Below are 21,756 nucleotides of genomic sequence, written 5' to 3' on the forward strand. Positions count from 1 at the left end.
CCTTTGTTTTTTTATCAGCAGACGCGGTGGCTACACAAAGAGCAGAAGTTAATACACAGCCTAGGCTATTTGAAAACACTGATGAAAAATACTGTTACCATTTGAAACTGAAAGATTCTTCCTCTTTGAGGAGCATTTCTTGGAGGAGGAAGCACATGGATCCGTGTGATCGCCCGCCTGGGCATTCGCCAGGAAGAAATAGAATAAATCGTTGAGGCTTATCCCCAGTGGAGCGGAGATATTATGACTATACAAGAACTCGAGGATCTTTGTCACTGACCAGTCTTTGATCAATGGACTTTTTTTTGCTAGACGAGAACTACAAGGAGAAGGAGCTTCTGGATCTGGATCGCCTATCTCATCCTCCTTGTTCTGGGTGTCCAGAACGCACTCATCAGAACTGGAACCATTCTCCTGCCCGATATGAGCCATGACAAGCAAGGAGATGGTGAGTATTTTAAGTAACTTTATAATCATACCCCGAACGAAGCGTCGTTTTAAAGCAGTAGCAGATGATAATGTAACCCAGGTCAAAATAGCCAAGTCACTAAATTAGATACAGTAGTAGTAAAGAAGTTTGTCTGATCTATAATATGGGCCAGAAGGTGGCGGTAATGCACCAACAAGTGGATGCCAACCGCTGTAAAATAAAAAGAAGAAGAAAAACAGAGTTCAGTAAAGGGGGAGGGGCAGAGGAGAGGTAGACCCGCATCATGACACTTCTGGGCATTTGTCTTTGAAACTAAAGACATTAAAATTGTGCCTGTGACTGTCACTTTAAGATTCTCTTCCCTTCTCTTCCTTCTCTTCCTTCTCTTCCTTCTCTCCCCTTCTCTCCCCTCCTCTCCTCTCCTATTCTCTCCTCCTCTTTCTCCTCTCTTTTCTCTCTCTTCCTTCTCTTCCTTTCCTCTCCTCTCCTCTCCTCTCCCCTGAAATGCCCAAAACAGTAACACAGAATTGAAAGTGGTTAAATCCAGACACATCAGCCTATAATTATAATGATGTTGTAAAAAAAAGTCAAATAATGGCCGACATATCAGCCATTATTTCGCCAATATATTGTTCAGGCTCAAGTGACCATGAGGCAATAATAATGGAAATGACTACAGTCTGACCGGGAGGCATGCGTTAATCCGACAGACCTTTTCTCCGACTATGTGGCATCCGCGTGCGGTTAGGGTGCGGGTTTGGTTCGGGTTTACTGTTTAATGTCGGAGCACTGCGCTGTCGGAGGCACCCGTCTGACCACCATGCATTACCCTTTAGCTAATCTCTCAAAACAGATGAATGGGTTTCCAGATTGTTCTTTAGCCAAATCTATTTATTAATCTGTGCTCTCAATTTTCCAGTCATCACGTAAAGAACTAGATTCATATTGTATATTACATGAAGTTTGAGTGAATGCAAACCATTGCAATATACATTTGGCAAGGCACCAAATATTTATTTCAGTTTTTACAGAGATTGTAAACATTACACAGGTTTGAAAACGGCTCTGAATTCTTTGCTAGTAACAACCATGAGCTAAAAAGATGGAGATTGTAGACAGATCTTGATAAAAAAAAAATTATAATAATAATAAAAAACATCTGAGTCACAGGAAGACACTTTGGAGAGATTAGACTGGTGGATTCAACATGACTTGAATCAGAAACATGAGCACTTGGTACTGTGCAGCAGTGGTTCTCAACCTTTTCAGGCCGTGACCCCCCAAAATAATCATATTTGAACTGGGGACCCCCCACCCTGACAAGCACTTTGAATATAGGAGTTGCGGCATTCAATTTAATTTGACTTGGTTTGGCTTGGCTGGATCTACTATTTCCCCAAAAATTGCCTCTTATATTATTTGGCCGATGTTTGACTAGTTTTTATAGTATAGTTAGTTCATTACTTTTGATGCAGTAATGGTCTTTTTGTTTCCCTTATTTTTTTTGTATTAAAAAGGTCTAAAAAGTAAAATTGTCACTTTACAGTCCTCTAGGGACCCCCAAAAATCACGTGGGGATCTCCCTGGGGGTCCCCACCCACAGGTTGAGAACCACTGCTGTACAGTACCACTGATTCTAATATGAAATAATTAAGCCAAATGTATGATTATAGAGAAGACAGCCACAAAAAAAGGTATTGGAAGAGTAAACAGATTTATGATTTATACTTAGTTGCACGGCGGTGTCGCTGTCGCGCACCAAAAATAGCAGCCCTAAGCTAACAACGCATCACGAGCTTACATATAGGGCTGCTATTTTTGCAACCAAGTGTGAATCAGGCACAATCGCTTCTGGTAGCCAACAATACAGATGTGCAAATCCCAACATTGTTCAGAATTCAGTTTTTATATTTCTTTCAACAAACCATCCAAAGCACATGAAAATAATTTAGGGTCGGCCATAGCTGAGTGGTTAGTGAGCACGCCTAGGGAGCCAGAGGCCCTGGTTGCCCCAGGTTCGATTCCAGGCCAGGCCAGCATATGTGTTCGATGAAATGAAATTTGTCCCTGAGCAAGACTCTTAACCCCTAATTGCTCACAGGTTCTCATTGGAAACAAGACCGCAAGGACTTTCATGAACGACCTGTTGAAAGGAATTATTCTTATCCTTATAATTCCTCATTGTTACATGAAAATGATATCGACAGGGCGGGTTTGTGCATTTATAAACAAACTGGACAGATGGAGCTACACAAATTGATTGTCATTCTTTGTTTAAAACAAAACCAAAACACTTCACCCACATATAAACTTAATTGTATAATCAAGGTATATATTGTACAGGGTTTAACTTCCAAATAAACTGCTCACAAAATGTAAGGAAACTTGAATTTGAGCCATTATATCTCCCCTTTGCTAATACCAATCAGTAAAGTGTTATATATCATTTTTATCTGTGATTAGTCACCTTTACAACGAGGTACAGCTTGTAAGCATCGGGCATTCATGGAATGAGCAACACAGATAAACGTGTGGGTAGCGCCGAGCAAAAATGTGCCAAAATGGCCTGTTAGACTTTTCTGCTGACATTCAATGTCGTGGGGTGCATTTCGCCTTTCCGACATGTCGCCTTTCCGACGTTAACGAACCCTATACCTAACCCTAACCCTAACCCTAACCGCACGCGGAAGCCACTAGTCGGAGTGGCGAGATGTCGGAATGGAAGGAGCACCCCAATGTCGTGACATTCATGGGCTTCAGGTGTGTGCCAGTCTCAGGTGTGTGCCTAATTAAAATTAGCACCTGAGCATGATTTCTGCAGGTTGTTGGGTTTGTGGATTCTCCAAAAAGCAAAACTGGTGGAAAGATGCCACGTTTGTCTCTTCAGGATGGGGCCCGTGCAATAGGGCAACTTGAGGCTGGTGTTCCAGCATTCAGAGTGGCAGCATCATTTGGTGTCAGTCCTGGTACCATATCCAAACTTAGGACTAAGTTCCGTGAGACTGGTGAAGTCAAAGACCGACCCAAAAGTGGGTGCCCCAAGAAGACAACACCCCAGGAAGACCGGTTATTCACTCTTGCCGCACTGAGGACCCTGGAACTGAGTGTAAAATTAGTGTATGGCCAACATGTTTCTTTTTCTTATCCTTATTTTGTCCGTAGTACTGTGGGAGAGTGCAATCTTAAATGATCCAAGCAACAAAGGTGAATACCAACTGAACAGTGACAAAACGAGAGTGAATTCCACCATAAAAGTCTAACAGGCCATTTTGGCACATTTTTGTTCGGCGCTACCCACACATTGTCCTGTGTTGCTCATTCCATGAATTCCCAAATGTTTAGAAGCTGTACCTCGTTGTAAAGGTGACGAATCAACGATTAAAATGATATAAAACACCTTACTGATTGGTATTATTAAAGGGAAGATATAATGGCCCAAATTCAAGTTTCCTTACAATTTATGAGCAGTTTATGTGAACAGCCTTTTAAAGCAACTGAGGTATACGTCCTTACGGTATCTTTATAAGGGCTTGCTAATGGAAACAACAAGTGAACTGTGAAATAATGCACTTTAATTTGGGGCTTCATCTTGGAGAGTTCCAAGCAATGGAATGCTTATTTAATGGAATGGGATGCTGAAATGGTCAATATTTACAAAAATATATATCTGTATAGTTTACCAAAACATTTTTATTTCAGACTTTGAAAAGCTGGGTCACATGCAAGGTTTAAAAGCGGATTCAGAAAACATTGTACAAAATAATAATTACTCATCACTTTTTTTTGTTAAGGTGTTTTGTGATTCCGCACACTAGCACCTCTGTGGTTGTACTTTGAGCAGCACCTGGAGCATCCAGAGAGGCAGACGTGGGTGAGGAAGATGAGGAGGAAGAGGGGTGATATGGGGGGACTGGGTGGGCGAGTGCGAGTCCTCTCTGTTGCTAAAAGTGCGCCACTGTCCTCCACGGCATTCCTTTCCATTGTCCTTTATTTTTCTCTTTTTTTTTGTGTAAATTGTCACTGTCATTCTGTCACTCAATATTATTATTATTTTTTAAAACACTCCCACACACTTATCATTAATATGTGGCACAGTACTAATTAGTTGTTCTGAATAGCACCCAGAGCAATGTAGAGCTTGAGGAAGAGAGTGAGGAGGAGGATGCTGCTGCTGGATCAGAGCATGCTGGGACATCAGAGGCAGAGCAGGTGTCAAGGCCACCAGAAAGTGAGGGGGAGAGTGTTGCTGTAGCTCCCAGGTAGACCTGCAACTATCGATTATCTTCTTAGCAATTATTCTATCAATTAGTTTTAACAATGAGCCATCATGAAAAAATGGTTGCTTTGTGAGATTAAACAGATTAGTTGAGTACCTCGTGAGGAAAGAAGCCAGGGCAGCGAGAGAGAGAGCGAGACCAGCAGAGAGATGAGGTCACTGTTCCTCCTCAGCTTGGCACCGACAATGAGGCGATTGCCCCAAGAAAGGCAGTCGTGGCTCAGGTGCAAAATACAGGGGCTGTTCCACGAGGCACAATTTGGACCTGCCTATTCCCAGCAGCAGCAGTACCAAGATTTTACTTGCCTTTAATTAATGCTGCTATATATTTTATTCTAATATCGTTGCTGTCGGGCAGAAACCTCTTACATCCAAATGTCACCAGGGCATAGCAGTCCCTGGTTTGAAAAGTATTGACTTACCAGTTACCGGAAGTCACACCTCAGGTTCTTTATATTTTCTTCTTCTTCTTTTGTTCTTTATATACAGTTTACATTTAAGAAAGGGGTCAAATGTTAGCATAATGTAGAGAAGACACTGGAGCAGCATAGCAGTGTTACTGCATCTTCCTCAGAGTCATGACTCTGATAAAGATGCAGTAACATCGAAACTGCAGTCTTGTCTTTGTACTCAGCTCCAGTGTCTTAAATTGTTTGCTGCTAAATCTCTTGAAGCACATCTCTGTTACATTTCATTGTTTGTATGTTGTTTAATATATAACTGTTTATATTTATGTTGTTTATTAAATAAACAGGTCAAAGTCAAGAAACATGGCTTTTATTATTAACAGTATGGGTACAAAAAAAGAAGGTAAACTGGCATATACATTTAACAGACAAATGAATGAATGACTTGCAATAACAATATACTATAAATATAATTAATTATGACCAAATACATATATGCCTTATATATACAGATATGACTAACAAACAACGTGTGTGTGTGTGTGTGTGTGTGTGTGTGTGTGTGTGTGTGTGTGTGTGTGTGTGTGTGTGTGTGTGTGTGTGTGTGTGTGTAAAAATGTAATTACTTATTTCAATTTAATTTAATGTGTGTGTAGGCCTATTTGTGCAACATATAGACGTTTTTAATTGTAAAAGTGAACTCTCCAAAAACCCTTTAAAAATGCATTCATATTTAATAGGCTACTGTCTACCCATTTCTATATGTTTTGCATGCAGGCTGAATATTATTTCCCCTGCTCATGAAATCTGTTGTTTTGGATTGATTTAATTACACTGAGAAAATGTAATAGGCTACAGGCCTATCCCTTACCCTATTTGTCCAGTTTATTTGTGTAAACATTTCTGAGGATATTACACATCTTAACACATCTCATAACACATCTCTTTGTGCAACTTCCTGTTATGTAAGAGCAGGCATTTATGATGATGACAACAGGAAGAAGAAACCAAGTATTGGCTGTGAGATGCACTGAGCCCTAATTATCTCCTCCAGAAGATCATTCATTTGGCCGTGTGTGTGTGTGTGTGTGTGTGTGTGTGTGTGTGTGTGTGTGTGTGTGTGTGTAAGCTCATGTGTGCATCCACGCTCATTCCGGTCAGCGCCCCACACGAGAACCACGGCGAACATGGGCATATTGCCAAGGCACTTGTCCAGCTGGTGAATTGAAGAACTTGGAAAAGGTATCCCTTATTTCTTGGGACTCTGCCGATGACCTGTTCCTTCGCAGGTTCCTCATAGGTCTGAGGATGCTCTCCAGTGTCTCCTCATCCTCGTCGTCTTCTGGCTCACCATCCAGATTCTGGCCCTGCACTCCAGAGGTCTGCAGAAGGTTGTGGAGAATGCAGGTTGCCCTCACAACGCTGTCTGCTGTTTCTGGGCCGACTTGTAGTCTGCCAGTGTAGACTCTCCATCGCTGTGTAAGGATGCCAAAGGCGTTCTCCACTATACGGCGGGCCCTTGAGAGACGGTAATTGAAGACCCGCAAGTCCTCTGGAAGGCGACGCCCTGAATAAGGCCGGAGGAGATAGGGCTTCATGGGGAATTGGCTTCGTCACCCACCGCCACATATGGCACAGGTCCCAACTCTGGTGCAGCTGGTAGGAGAGATGCTGGTGGTACATCAAGCTGACCTGCCTGGAGAGCTTTGCCCAGATTGGAGTTGGCTAAGACACCCCCGTCACTGTTTCCACCATAACCCCCAATGTCAACCGAAATAAATCGGAGGTCTGCATCCACCATGGCAAGCAGAACGACAGAGTAGTTGGCGATGCCCTTGTAGTTGTAAAACAGTGATCCAGAGTTGGGAGGGGCCCATCCAGTGCACCTATGCAATGGGGAAAGTTCCACCGCTCCTCAAACCTCCTTGCTGTGCTCATCCACATCTCTCTGTTTGGGCACGGCATGTAGATGTCTTTGAGTTCTTCCCAAATAGCTTCACAGGTTTCCCTCACAATCTGTGCCACAGTTGAGACCCCAAGGTGGAAACGTGTGGCTATTGTGGTGAAGCTATCACCAGTGGCAAGAAATCTGCGAAAACACGAGAAAAGGAGCATTAGCCTATCTTTACTTACTTGCCTTACAAAATAATCACTAAATAGTCACACTCAAATTGGTTTGGAGGGATACCACAATTTATTTTTTAGTATAATTCGATTTAATAAACTTAAACAAGTTGTTTTAAATGTATTTTCTATACAAGTCATGTTCATATCACAAGATGTACTGATCCTGTTTCACAGGATCCAATGTTAATTGCATTTTATGCAGTATAATTAGTATTATGTTTGTGGGTGTGTTGTACAGTTTCCGCCAGCAGGTGGCCTTTGAGTAAGGTGGGGGTTTTTTTTAAGCAGAAGTAATCTAACCTTGCGTCAAATTTTGTTATTTAAATTGAAGCTTACCAAATAAAGGATACAATTTTTATTATTTTAATGAATAATGAGGAAATTGTATGAAATTTTTAATAGAATAATTATGTTGACAATTACATTGTTTCTATTCTGTATTGATTGGACAACTGATCTATGATGATATACAAGTCGGTTTAGTATAGACCACCGAAGTCTGACGTAATTTACGCATCCTTTGTTTGTCTACCTGGTTCGCAGTTTTCCACCCCCATTCTGAATCCCATAGACGTATTTAATATGGTATCAAGAAGACTCACCCCAAAACCAACTCACCCCAGAGGTAGGAAAACTCACCCCGGAAGACTCACCCCAGAGGTAGGAAAACTCACCCCCAAGATTTTCGGGGGTAGGAACACTCACCCCAGGACCTGAGAAAACTCACCCCGGAAGATTCACCCCAACTTTGTGGAAAACTCACCCCAATGGTTTTTAACTTTGAAAAATGGTTTAAAAAAAGGTAGATCTACCGGCTTGTGAGCTTTCCATTTTCATAGAATGCTTTCATAATGTGAGCTTTCCATTTTCACAGAATGCTTTCATAATGATGTTTAATCCATATCTGGATTAAATTCTTTCTTTGAAGGTATTACCAAATTATGTTGTTCAATTACATTTAGCTAATTAAAGTGTTTTAAATACAAGGTAGATTTCATCAGAAAAGTGAACAAGGAATGCAAATAGCATGGTCACCTTGCCCCATCCACCTATTAGATATCAAACAATGAATCATTAAGTGGAATGGGATATTAGTGTTAAGTGGTCAACCCCCCTCCTCCCCTTCACTCCTGTGCCCCCCATCAAACAAATTTCAGTGCGTGTATGGCCAGGTAGGAACCCAGAGAAGTGAACATTCCAATGTCAAATTATGTTATAATTAAAGTGCTTTAAATACAAGGTAGATTTCATCAGAAAAGTGAACATTCCAATGTGTATAATGCAAACAAATACTTACTTAACAAAGAAAAATGAAGAAAAACTCCAGTGAAGGTAAAACACAGGTATAATGTTTTGTTTTCTGTGTGAACACATTTGTGAGAAAAGCTTTTGGTAAGCATTATTGAACTTTAGTTACTATCAGATATACATTTCACTATTGTAAGCATTATTGAACTTTAGTTACTATTAGATATACATTTCACTATTGTAAAACATGCATTAAACAAACTGTCTCGGCGCCATTGTCAGGGAGGAGGTTCTGTATAGTTTATGATAGTCAGTCACTTGAAACAGTCTGTTTCTGGCGAAAATGTAACTAATTCGGCGGAAGTAGTGAGTAGCAAAAGAATGTTTTTTATTTTTACTACAGACGAAAAGCTGTGCAGTTTGTGGTGCCGCGGGTGCGACGGAAGGATCGAAAGTACCATAACATTAAGGAGAACTCCTTCTAACGTTACGTTATGGACCAGAGCTAATCGTTTGATTGATTGATTGATGTACAATTTAGTGAGACTTGAGAACAACAGTACATGGTTCTCAAACCTTTTCATGTCAAGGACCCCCCAGTTTGATTTGGTCTTGGATCCCCCATCTGAAAATATTGTGCCAGGGACCACCATATAATATGTGTTGTGTTTGTGGTTTCAAACGTTTTTGAAAATATCAGATCTACAAGCTCCCAACAGGTTGATGTGACGTTGGAGATGGGATATTTTCAAATAGCTGATGTATGCATGGTTAATGGCAATGCCATTTAGGCTACTACTTATTTTTTAACTTATTCATGTTGCCCAACAATGCAGCCTTTTTTATCCCTTTTTATATACACATCGATATATATATAGTACATATGCATTATATACATTGTATGTATCATATTTAAATGACAAAGGGACAAAAGTAGTTTTTCACTGGAAAAACCGCGGTCGGTAATCAATCCCGATTCTCACATAGTTAAGGCATTATATGAGCAGCAGTACTACTCTTTTTTTTTTTACTTAAGTAAAAGTATCAATACTGCCATGTAGGTAACTCTGTTACAAGTAGAAGTCCCATATTAAAAATGTACTTGAGTAAAAGTACAAACGTATTGGTATCAAAATGTACTTAAAGTACAAAAGTAAAACTACTCATTATGCATTGCAGAATGTCCCGTTTCACAAGTTTTCAAATGTATACATTTTATTACAAAGATCTTAAAAATATCTGCTATTTTCAAATGGCTGAAATGTATATAGGGCTGACGTGGGTAATGTATGTTTTGTAATAATCAAAATCTACAAAGTAACTAGTAACTAAAGTTAAAATAATTGTAGTGGAGTAAAAGTACAATATTTGCCTCTGAGATATAGTGGAGTAGAAGTAAAAGTACTGAAAATTGTAAATACTCCAGTAAAGTAAAAACTCTTCAAATTTGTACTTAAAGTACAGTACTTAAGTAAATGTACTTACCCAGCTAGCAGATCGGCGTTGCAACCGACGTCAGGCCGGCCTGGACAGAGCGGGCCCCGCCGAGCGGAGGCTCACCCTCCTCACGCCCTCCTCACGCCGGAGATGTCTCGCTCACCGAAATGTCCGGCGGAGTAGCATTTTAGAAGAGTCTGCGGCGGTCTGCAGCCAGCGTCACGACGTCCTGACGCTGTTAATGCCACGCTTTGAATTTTCCCTATACCCGTGAAACGTGTACGTTATACGTGTTTCAGAGTTAAATTAACAATGATTTTAATTAAAGATAAAGATTAATTTGGGTCCCAAAGATAGAAATGCCATTGGACTGGGGTCCCTGAAATTAAACTGGGTGAACATCACTGCTATCATCACTGCTATCACTTCATTTTCACTGCTATCACAGCACAGAAATAATCCAAATATACAAATTCAACACCATTGAAAAAGTGAAACGTAAAACTATTTATATAAACTCTGTCTGTCTGCCTGTCTGTCTGTATGGGTCTTATTATTATTATCAATATCATTATTATTACCCTTATTATTATTATTATTATTATTATTATTATTATTATTATTATCAAGTTGTATAATTCATTATTATAGCACTAAACATCCTTTATTTAGGCCTTACAGCAGGAACTCAATATACTCCAGTTCAGTAGGTGGCGATATACACCGGATATACGCAACGGATGCTTACATCAAATCACTGACCAGTGTTGCCATATTTTGCGAGAGAAATAAGCAGCCAGGTCTATGAAAACAAGCCCAAAACTGTGTATTGCTGGCTATAGTCATGTGGTGACTATAGGCCACATGGCCTAGACATGTGTATATATATATATATATATATATATATATATATATATATATATATATATACATATTGAAAATAGCCGATGTACAAGCTCACAACGCGTCTTCAAACAAACCCAAAGTCGCTTATAATAAGCAGACATGGCAACACTGGCTACAGCTCCATTCCTTGAGCAACTAGTCTCGCGTCACCAGACAACTATTCCACAATCTCTGAATGCTAAAATAGAGTCTGGGACTACACTTCCCGAAAGCTGTGTAACGGAAGTTGTTCAGACCGGAAAAACATTCGACCAATCACGACGCGGTGCCCGCGGACCTGTAGTCCTAGTGGAAACAGAACCGAGGCGGAAGCATAGTCATAGGAGCGGTAGATTCATGTTATTTGTGCGAGGATTGTTTATCACAGAAAACTGAGAAAGGTATCATGGAATTAACGCCGAAAAAACTGTGAAAGAAGACACTAGTAGACATAAACGATATTTATGAGATTCGTTGATTCCAGTCGGACTCATTTGCGCCACTGCACAATGCTGAAACGGACGTGGGTAGGGGAGGGGCATCCGCTTTCCCCTTACACATGATCAGAGCTTCCGTAGTCTCGCGTCACCAGACAACTATTCCACAATCTCTGAATGCTAAAATAGAGTCTGGGACTACACTTCCCGAAAGCTGTGTAACGGAAGTTGTTCAGACCGGAAAAACATTCGACCAATCACGACGCGGTGCCCGCGGACCTGTAGTCCTAGTGGAAACAGAACCGAGGCGGAAGCATAGTCATAGGAGCGGTAGATTCATGTTATTTGTGCGAGGATTGTTTATCACAGAAAACTGAGAAAGGTATCATGGAATTAACGCCGAAAAAACTGTGAAAGAAGACACTAGTAGACATAAACGATATTTATGAGATTCGTTGATTCCAGTCGGACTCATTTGCGCCACTGCACAATGCTGAAACGGACGTGGGTAGGGGAGGGGCATCCGCTTTCCCCTTACACATGATCAGAGCTTCCGAGTCCCAGACTGTATGTCGGAAACATTTGTAAATTGTGGGAGGCAACAGTCTGGTGACGCGAGACTAGAGCTTCCGAGTCCCAGACTGTATGTCGGAAACATTTGTAAATTGTGGGAGGCAACAGTCTGGTGACGCGAGACTATTGAGCAACGGTAGGACATCCAGTTGCTACTCTAGAATAAATAAGAAGGATGGATTACAGGGGCGTGTCCCAGCGTAGTACCGGGGTATTGCACATGCGCAGTAAAATCCTGCCTGAACATACAAAAAGGCTCAGTAGATGGCAGCGTGTGACCCTTAAACGGTAGTGTTTGTTTTGTGTCACTTCAGTAGCCACGGAGACATGCTGAAGATCTTTATTTGCTGAAATTAAATGTTAATATGGCCAAAACAAGTAGGCCTATTTAGTGCCATAATATGCACAATTGTGTGGCATGTCACTGAATGAATATTAGCCCAAACTTGGATATGGGGGTTTATGTCACTTTGTTGTTGTTCTTTATAACTATGTAAGTCATTTAGTCCACTTGTGTATTAGAATTACAAACCTCCAGCTGTTTAGGTGCTGATTGGAGAGAACAACAAACACACACCTCGACCGACTGAGAAGGGATCCTGGGGGTTTTTATGTAGCGCCTCTGCTGGAACACTCCGTCGTGCACTTCCTGATAACACTGCGCATGTGCAATACCCCGGTACTACGCTGGGACACGCCCCTGTAATCCATCCTTCTTTTTTATTCTAGTTGCTACTGCGTCGTCCCTTCTCGACGGAGGGAAAAATTACCGCTGATATATTGATCCTTTTCCTCCGGGGAAATGTAATTTAAAGGTTAGTGTATTAGCCTACTATTTTTTTGTATCTGTGTGGATGTATGCCTGCTGTGTGTAGTCCAAATATCTCGTTTTAGAAATGTTTGACTGTTTCATTGTTTACATGTTAGCGTGCTAGTTGGCTAGCCTACTGTAGCTAAACGACTAGACTTTTCTTGGTTGCTACTCACATTACTTTTAATCACGTCACAGAGTTATGATACTAACTGTTGATCGATGGATTGGTAGGCAAATCTGTGTTATGGATACTTGTACTTATTGTATTTATATAGATCGCCCAGCTCATATAGAATAAGGCAGAATTAAGCTAAAAGCTTACACACACACACACGAAAGGCTGCTCATTTTCTTAATTATTTTGCTTTACATTAAATGAACTGGCTGCTGAAAATAGCCAATCTACAATCTTATGCCACAGCCGAAATCTTAAATGTATTTTTTCCTTCTCTTTTCTTTCTCTCTATACAGCATAACCTCCAGGATGGAACCCAGCTGTACCATTTTGGACAAGAGGAGTTCTCCTCAGGTATGAAGGCACAAGGCAACGATTATATATTTTCATCGTGGAGTTCTGATGTTGCTGAGCCTTTACATAAAATAAAACAACAAACATGACTTTATTAAACAGTGGTTAGCAGCTAAATGCAGGCCCCAGAAAATGTTAAGACCCTGCATTGATATTAGTATGTTACTGTTTGTAGTTTTTTCCTGACTAGTTTCCCCCCTAACAAAGAAAATAAATTCACCATGGGACAATGGCGCTTGGATCGTCAACACATTTCTATAGCTACAGTAATGCTAAAACTGGGCCTTACTGTATCTGCATGACACACAGACTCGATGCAACTCGATGTAAAACATCTCAGATAGAATTGCCACTAAATGAGGGCCTAAATGCATAACTGGGTGTCTGACATTAAAATGACAACATCACAGTCATGCTTAGAATATCACTTTTATTGGCTGTCTAATTTATCTCCCTTCTCTCTCTCAGGTGGCGTTCTGGGTTGCTGCTGTGTTTATAATTGTAACTGTCCAACCCTCCCTGTGCAGTGGAGTATGAGAACACTTTGTGTGTCCAAATTCTCTCTACCAGGTATTAACTAGTCTAATCCATCTGTTTTGTACCAATCTACAAGCAGTTGTGCGATGGAGCATGATACGGCTTTGATTGTGTCTAACCCTTTTTCTTTAATTTTCTTTCTTTCTCAGATGTTTCTGCTTGTCATTTCCTGCGTCACAGCAGTGGGGATGAAGAGATCGAGGAGCATCTGTGATGACCAAGCTTATAAAACCATGGTAGGTTTAACATGAGTCTAGAAGTAATGTACAGCATAACAGTATAAAGTAGAGCCTGACTAAAAAAAAAAAAACGGTTTGATTACTTACACACTCTCCCTGTGTCTGTATGTTCCAGACGCAGCGCTGTTTGACCTGGTGAGGGCAGTGACCACATTCAAGAACCTCTTGGACCTCACGTTTTGCAAGGTAAGGGTGTGACTACACAGTTATCCAAAAATAGCCAATCTACAAGCTCACAGCACGTCACATTTGTTTTACCATAAATCCCTGAACCCTCTTGTAATCTCTGTCATGATAGTTGAACATTATGTGAAAATTACAAGTTACATTGTAGGCCTGGTGTTGGTGTGGAAATTTAGTGAGGCATTAGAAGAGGGGAACTGATCAATGTATCAAGGGTTTCTACACACTGAGTTAAATTAACATACATTTCACTATATAAATTGGGGTCTCAGAGATAGCTATGCCATTAACAGGGTCTGTAGACCTGATGCATGTTAAATTAGGGGTCCTTATTAAAGTACCAACACCACCGTTGTCTAATTTATTTCCTTTCTCTCCCTCTCAGTTGGCGTTCGTTGGGTGGCTCACGTGACGCGTTCCACATGACGGAACTGCATTGGCTTTGGAAGAAGAGGCGGGCGACAGACACCAGCACACATTAAATGAACAGTGGCCCATTTTGTATTCATTCCAGTAGCTTTGATATGGCTCTGAGTCTGTGGCATGTTAACTAGAAACACATACACCAGGACAAACTACAGCGGTAACACATGGAATCAAAATGGACCTTTACATGTCTGAACGTCTGTGTACAGATAGAACCAAATGGACCCTTACAGGTCTGCAAGAGTACAAATGGACCATAGATCTCCTATTTTTTTTGAATATTCTTATGCATTTTTTACTTGACATTCTGCTCAATGGGTATGTTTAAGAGCTTTGGGAGCATTAACTCCAATGAGAAGACCAATGTCTGCATCGATGCGTTTCACATGAACATTATTTAGGTAAGGCCATTTTTGTATGTCTTCCTGAGAAGGAACATTTTTGTGAGTGACTGGGATGGTCTTGTGGGTGTACACATCAGGCAGTCCAAGGAATGCATTCTCCTCAAGCCCAGCCACTTCCAATCCGGCCAGTTTGTAACTGTGAATTGGCCTTTTCTGTCCCAGGGTTGTCAGAAGTATTTCAGTTTTGTTTCCTTTTACTTTAAGTTCGTCCATTAATGCTTCTGTACAAAAAGTAGCGGAGCTACCTGGATCCAAAAAGGCGTAAGTGTTCACTGTTCTATTTCCTTTGATCATTTTCACTTGCACAGGTACAATCGCCAACATGCAATCACGGCCGTTAGTACCGGCCCCAGTATGCCTACCGGTGCCCAATGATACCAGTGCAGTGACAGCTGGCTCACCCCCAACATCATTCGTGGCACCCGAAGGCTGGGTGGGCTTCTTGTCGATGTGCAGGATGCTGGGGTGCTTTTGTTGACATGTTTGACAAGTCATGCGCTTTTCACAGCTCTTACTCATACAGTATGTCCTTTTCCAAGACATCCAAAGCAAAGTCCTTTAGTTTTGAGAAATTCAACCTTTTCCTTATTAGGCTTGATTTTAAACTTTTTGCAGAGCAGCATTATATGTTCTCCATTACAAAAGAAGCATGGCTGTTGGAATGCAGAGGGAACGTTTTCCTGCTTGACTGCTTGGCCTGTGAACTTTGGTTTTGGTTGTGTGTTATGAGTAGCTGGAGCTGCTGGTGTTATTGTGGTGGCAAAACTGCTTCCTCTCAGCTGCGACTTGGGTCTTTGTGTGACTGTGACTTTAGGCTTGAGACCGACTTTAGGAGACACTGGATCCTGAATGTCTCCAAATATTGGGTCCAAAGCTATGTTTGCTTTGTTCTCAACAAACTCCACGAGGTCCATAAACTTAGCTCTTTGCTTTTTCCTTTCCAGCAGAGCACAAGCTGTTGACCTCCAATTATCACGCAGCTTAAAGGGCAATTTGGCAATAATGGCTCTCATGTTCGAAGGGGTTTCTAATTCCATTAAGAATTGAATATCTTGCATGACATTATAGCATTCTCTCAGATATATGCCATAGGCATGCAGGGCTTTTCCATCTTCTGCCCTTATATGGTTCCAATTTAGTGCTTTCTCCAGATAGGCAGTTGCTATTTTCATTTCATGCCCAAAGTGTTTTTGGAGCAACATTTTTGCCTCTGTGTATCCTCTTTGGGGGTCCATGTGCAGACAACTGCGCACAAGATCCCTTGGCTGTCCAGCAGTGTATTGTTCCAAAAAGTAAAGTCTATCTTGGTTACTGCTGGTCCTGCTTTCTATATTGTGTTGAAAAGCTCGGATGAAAGATCTGTAGTGAAGTGCATCACCATGAAATATTGGAATGTCTCTGGTGGGCAATAATGAGAGCTGCTGTTGGTCAGCTAGATATTGAGTGATGTAATTTTGTCTTCTTAGGATATTTGAAAGAATTAATGGTTCGGAGTGGTCTCCTTCATGGTGGCCTCTTTCCAGGTCCCGCCTGGCATCCGCACCAATAGCACCCCTGGATGCATAATGATGCTGGTCCGCACGCTCTGACCTGGTGTTTGGATTTAAAGAGTGCTGCTCAACACCACCATGTCTGCGGTCTGGATGCTGCTCATCACCACCACGTCTGCGGTCTGGATGTTGCTCATCACCACCACGTCTGCGGCCTGGATGTTGGTCTGCATGCACTGACGGGGTGCGAGGATGTAATGAGCTGACATCTGGATGCTGCTCAACACCATCACCACGTCTGAGAGATGAGTGCTGCTCACCTCTGCCAACTTCTGTAATGGCTTGTTCTTCAGGAGGCAACTGGGCAGCATTTTCTTGTGCAGACCTGTCAGGAGGTGGGCGTGGCCTAGCCCCTTGTAGTTCATAAGCATCCAAAGAAGCTTCTCCAATGTCAGTTTGGTCCATTTTCAACAATGAGGTCATGTTCTGGAACCTCTGACCCCCCCCCCCCCCCCCTCTCACACACACATCACCCCACACACGCTTACAACAAGGACATTAAGGACATTCGTTCAAGAAGAAGAAAGAAGTTTATTTACTACTTATGATAACAAAGAAAAAAGAAAAAGAGAAATAAGAAAACAAAGAAAACATAAAACTGGCTCCAACAAATATTCTTATGCATTTTTTACTTGACATTCTGCTCAATGGGTATGTTTACTTGTTTTGTTACTTTAAGTAGGCTATTGATTACCAGTCTGACTTCACACATATTATTACAGCATTGATACTTTTATGTGGAATACTTTTCTCACTGTCTGCCATTTTAAAGTGATACATTTGTATTTTAGGATTATTATTTCTGTGCCTTCCTTTTCTAATAAATACCATAACAATGGAGTTAATGTCTGTGCTGCATTATTTCATGTAGGCCATGTATTTTCTGCATTATGTCATGTTCTTAGACAGATACTTAGAGATACAGGGGAACTGTGTGATGGGGACCTTATTCTGTATTGCTACTTGACATGTTTAGAAACCTCAAATGCGGGGGGGTGTAACAATGGCCGCTAAATATAGGGGATGAAAGGGAGGAGGGGGGATTCCCAAAGGGAGGGAGGGGGGGGGGGGGGTATATACAGCATATTATATGACGGCGCTACGCTACCCGGCCGCCATCGACGAACGCCACGGTTGGCGTTCACCGCCGGAGTGAGGCTGATTAGCGGCTCGGCGTGACGCGCGGCTCACGCTGATCAAGGACGCCGAGTGGACGCGGCGTGTCCCGCCCGGCGGACGCCCCGGTCGGCGTGGCGTGGAGACGGCCTCACGCCAGAAATGTGCGATATTTTGCTAGCTGGGTAGTTACTTAACACCACTGATGAGTACAAACCATCGTTCCATCTATACAAGGGAGACAATATACCACCGAAGTCCTGACGTCACTCGTTCATCCCCAGGTTCGTAAAGTAATTTCGCTATGGAGAATAACATTGGGTCATCATAGAATCGTCTCATAAGAATTGTGGTCCAAAAATAAACAAACTGTCTCGGCGCCATTGTCAGGGAGGAGGTTCTGTATAGTTTATGATAGTCAGTCACTTATATTTGAAACAGTCTGTTTCTGGCGAAAATGTAACTAATTCGGCGGAAGTAACATTATCGTTTTCTCACCGTCAGTTGATGCTTCATATCCATAAGAGTCAAACCGCCAGGGTCATTTGTTTATTTTTGGAACACAGTTCTTATTTGACGCGATATTAAAGAATACAAGAAGACTCACCTCATCAGTTTTCTCAGGTCCTGGGGTGAGTGTTCCTACCCCCGAAAATCTTGGGGGTGAGTTTTCCTACCTCTGGGGTGAGTCTTCCGGGGTGAGTTTTCCTACCTCTGGGGTGAGTTGGTTTTGGGGTGAGTCTTCTTGATACCCTATTGATTGGAGGGACTCTTCAGATATCTTCCCAAATCTCGCGAGAGTGTGTTGATGGGATAGAGAAAGGTTGATAATGTCGTGTTATTGAATAACGTACTCGTGAGTCCAACTGTACTATTAACGTGGTTAGCTTTATTAACTCCTTCACACACAATGTGCCTCACTCTCTTGATGACTACAGCTGTGTTGCTCTCGCCGGTCGCACTCCCGTGACGTCATCGCCTGTCGACCCTGTAGTCTTTCTTGCATATCACAATCACACCACATCTCCCCTTTTTAGAATCAATGGTAGACTGCCATTTGATTCAACAGACCTTGAGGATTATTATGCCTCGTGGTTGGAAGGTCTGCTCATATCTGAGCCTGTACCACACAATCAAACACACACATTTATTTTACTCTTAGCTAGAACAAATCACTTCAAAATCAATATTTCAAACATCCATCGTATACTAACCCTGTACTGCCCTCACTCTAAGCCCTGCAACTGACTTCAACATTTACAGTACAATTAGCATAAACATAACATGTTCAATCACATTTCAATATTCGTTTTCTTTTCTTTTTTTTCTTCTTTTTTTTTTAAAGAGTTTCTGCAATGTCTCTAGAAAACAAAATTATAAGTCCAACCTAGTTGGTCTCACCACAGCCCTCCCAGACCTGGTTCTAGGAGTAGGAGTAGATGGCGGTTCTGGAAGACTCTGCTGCGGTGGTTCTGCTGAAGGTGGTTCTGGAGCGCCTCCCAGGAACGGCTCCGCTGCACCACGGCCACTCTGCTCCGGTGAGGATCTCATAGGGATGAGATGACGACGGTTCCGTCTGATGGTCCCGTGGGGTCCTTCCACCAGATACGATCGTGGGGTGGTGTGGCTTTCGATGATAGCTCCAGCTTTTCTTTGGTCTTTGATCCACACGTCTTGTCCTGGATTGAGTCTGTCAAGGTTTCGTGCACGATGCCACAAATTGTAGCGCTGTGCATCTTTTGTCCTCTTCTCCCCTTCTTTCTGCATAACAGCTTCAAGATCAGGAAGAGCAGGATTTAGCAAGGCAGGAAGGATAGGCACCGTTGTGCGGAGCCTCCTCCCCATGAGAAGCTGCGCTGGACTATACCCGTTGTCGAGAGGGGTAGCCCTCTAAGCGAGTAAAGCAAGATAGGGGTCCTCCACTTTCTTCAGGAGACCTTTCACAGTCTGTACTGCACGTTCTGCTTCGGCGTTGCCCTGAGGGTATCTTGGGCTACTGGTAACATGACGGAACCCATAGGACTCTGCAAATGCAGCGAAGGCTGCTCCGGAGAACTGGGGCCCTCCATCTGAAATGAGAAGATCCGGAATCCTGTGACGAGCATAGATCGATTTCAGGTGATGAATTACATCGTTTGACTTTGTGGAGGTCAGCAAGGCAATCTCCACGTATCTTGACATGTAGTCCACAACCAGCAGGTAGGTCTTGCTCCCAAGCATGAACAAATCAGCTCCTAACTTCTCCCATGGTCGGCCTGGGTATGGCGATGGCATCAGCGGCTCCCTGTGGTTCTGTCTCTCCTTTTACAGCATGTTCGGCAGTTGAGAACCAACTCGTTCAGCTGCTGGCTCAGCCCGGGCCACCATACTGACTGTCGCGCCCGCTGTCTACACTTCACCACGCCTTGGTGTCCTTCGTGCAGTTTGGCGAGAACGTCATTTCTCATTGTAGAAGGGATGACAAGTCTGTGTCCCTTCAGCAAGACACCATCTTGGACTGTAAGGAACTCCTGCTCTGCGCTGTACAGCCTGAGTGCCGGTTCTTTGGAACTGTGTGCTAGCCAGCCTTCTGCACACAGCTGCATCACCCGTGCACACACACTGTCTCTCCGCAGCTGCTCTCTCAGCTCTTCCAGGTAGTCAGCGCTCACAGGTAGGTTCTCCAGTACCATGTCCACGTAGATGTTAGTATCTTCAAACAGCTCTTTGTCAGCTGGATTCTCTTCTCTCTCCACAGGAGCTTGTGAAAGCGTATCGGCTGTCCACAGGCATTTCCCTGGCACATGAGAGATGGAGTAAGAATAGCGCATCAGACGCATTCTGAAGCGTTGGATCCGAGGAGGTAGAGCATCCAGTGCCTGAGACCCCAGGAGACTCAGGAGAGGCTTGTGGTCCGTCTCCATCTGGAAATGTTTTCCAATAAGGAAGTTACAGAACCTCTCACAGGCCCAGGTCAGCCCCAAAGCTTCTTTCTCCACCTGCGCGTATCTCTGCTCCGGTGGTGTGAGAGACCGCGACATGTAGGCTACTGGCCTCCACTCCTCGTCCCATTTTTGGAGTAGTACGCCTCCCAATCCATACGACGACGCGTCTGCTGAGACTTTGCACTCTCTGTTGGGATCGTACATGGCTAACACTGGTGTAGACGTCAGTGCATCTTTTAGATCTTGAAAGGCTCTTGCCTGGTCGACGCCCCACACCCAGCAGTTCTTTTTCGACAGGAGATCTCGCAGAGGCTTGTCTCTCTCGGACAGCTGCGGCACAAACTTCCCGAGTTGATTTACCATTCCGAGAAAACTTCTCAACTCAGTCACAGTTTTTGGCTCCTGCATCTTCCTTACAGCTTCCGTTTTTCCCGGGTCTGGGCTGATGCCACTGGTGGAGAGTACGTGGCCTAGAAAGGTCACCTCTGACTTTGACAGGTCGCACTTATCAACATTCAGAGTTATGCCTGCCTTCTGGATCTTTTCCAGTGTAGCATGCAGGCGAGCGTCATGCTCCTCTTGTGTTCGGCCCCACACCAGCACATCGTCCATGTGGCAAACAACGCCCTCAAGCCCTTCTGTGACCTCCGTCACCATCCGGTTCTGAAAGTGTTCGGGGGCGGATGCTATGCCAAACGGTAGCCATCTGAAGTAATAGCGCCCGAAAGGTGTAATGAAAGTTGTCAGTTTTGCTGAATCTGCTGTCAGGGGAATTTGCCAAAACCCCATGTTTGCATCCAGCTTACTAAAAATTCTGGCTCCAGCCAGCATCCCCAGTGTTTCCTCCACTGATGGCAGGATGAACTTCTCCCTACACACTGACTCGTTGAGTTTGGTGAGATCGACACATATGCTTACAGCACCTGTCTTTTTGGGCACCACCACTATGCCAGCGCACTAGTCTGTTGGCTCCTCGATTCTGCTTATCACCTCGAGTTGTTCCATGCGGACAAGTTCTTGCTTGACTTTGTCCATTAAGATTCCATGAGGCAATGGAATCTTCCTTGGTGTTTTTCGTGAAAACGGTTCGGCCCCTGGTCTCAACTTGATGGCATATGGCTGCCGCATCTCTCCGAGCCCTGTGCATAATTTTGGGTAGTTCTCCTTTAATGTCTCCATAGTGACACTGTCTAGGCGTGCAACAAGCCCCAGCC

General features: G+C 43.0%; 1 long non-coding RNA gene across 1 annotated transcript in view; it reads right to left on the reverse strand.

The window, feature by feature from the left end:
* Positions 1–1,421: 1,421 nt before the first annotated feature.
* The window catches only part of LOC311058935, a 236,375-nt gene continuing 216,040 nt past the window's right edge, over positions 1,422–21,756 (reverse strand). The window contains exon 2 of the long non-coding RNA XR_014602102.1: positions 1,422–1,730. This is a non-coding gene — a long non-coding RNA (uncharacterized lncRNA). The remainder of the gene's footprint in view (positions 1,731–21,756) is intronic.

The sequence above is a fragment of the Gymnoscopelus microlampas genome (assembly GCF_963454915.1).
Source record: "Gymnoscopelus microlampas genome assembly, chromosome: 13".
In the NCBI taxonomy this organism is placed as follows: domain Eukaryota; kingdom Metazoa; phylum Chordata; class Actinopteri; order Myctophiformes; family Myctophidae; genus Gymnoscopelus; species Gymnoscopelus microlampas.